Source organism: Microcebus murinus, chromosome 7 (assembly GCF_040939455.1).
Source record: "Microcebus murinus isolate Inina chromosome 7, M.murinus_Inina_mat1.0, whole genome shotgun sequence".
Lineage (NCBI taxonomy): Eukaryota > Metazoa > Chordata > Mammalia > Primates > Cheirogaleidae > Microcebus > Microcebus murinus.
In genome coordinates this window covers 24,528,269-24,529,412 of record NC_134110.1, presented here as the reverse complement: position 1 = coordinate 24,529,412, position 1,144 = coordinate 24,528,269, and positions in this window count along the sequence as shown.

Sequence of the window (1,144 nt, the reverse complement as noted above, 5' to 3'; positions counted from 1 at the left end):
GGGCCGCCCCGCCCCGTCTGCGCAGTCGCCAATCCCTGGGGGCCCTGCCCCTAAGTCCCCGCCCCACCACCTGGGCCACCAATCCTGGAGCGCGACGCCCGCTAGCGGCGGTTGTCGGCCCCGCCTATCCCTCCAGGAGGTTTTAGCTGTGACAGACTGCTGGGCAGCTCTCCGAAGCCACCAAGAGCCCAGGCCTCCGCGGATCCTAGAGGGGCCACACTGGGCTCTGGAGTAGGCCAGCCCGCGCGTCCCCAGACGCACTTCCGGGCGAATTGGCGGAAGCCGAAGATCATCCCTGTTTGTTCGGTTCGCGCTTGGTATTGGCTGTCCTAGAGCCGTCTGAGCTCGTTTTCGCTTCCTAACTTTTGTCCTTGCTGTCCCCGCTGCCAGAAACGATCTTCCACTGACCCCGCCTACCTTGTCCCTGCTGTCACCTCAACTGTCATCTCAGAGGCCCCTTTCCTTTATCATGACACTCTGAAATGCTCATGTTTGGTTACTTGAGTATGGTTATTTCCGCTCTCTTAGGACGGTGGGCGCTGCAAGGACAGAGGCTCGGTCTCGCTTTTTGCTGTACCCTGGGACTCAGCATGGCCCTGGTATGTGGTTGTCAGTTTATGAGCAATAGCTGCCTCCGTCGTCCACTCTGCACTGGTGTCTACGGGCCTTTTGGTTGTGTTTAAACCATGCACCCGGGGGAGAGTCACAGGGAGGCAGACGCACCCGCACTACAAAAAGAGGCTTCAGGCACAGCCAAGGACCAGAATGCCCTAGGGCTGGTTTGCAGTAGGGATAGGGGAGCAGAGAAAGTTGGCTATCTTGTCTACTTTCTGATATTTTACACACCCCTCCCCATCGTGAAGCACAGGTCAGTGTACTGTACTGTCCATCTGGCACGTGTGGCCTGGAGCTCAGAATATCTCAGGAAGAACTAGAACTGGGCTGGGGGCAACAGGGAAGGTGTGTGGGCTTGACCCTGGGTGCTGTGACTGTGGTGTTGGAGAGCCTATATTTGAGCAGGGAAACTGGAGGATGTGGTGACAATCCTGTAATTACCATGCACCAGGTAAGTGCCAAGCCCTGTGCTGGTGCTTCCATGAGTCTTAACAGCAATTAGGGGAAGGGTTTCCCACTTTGTGGAGTG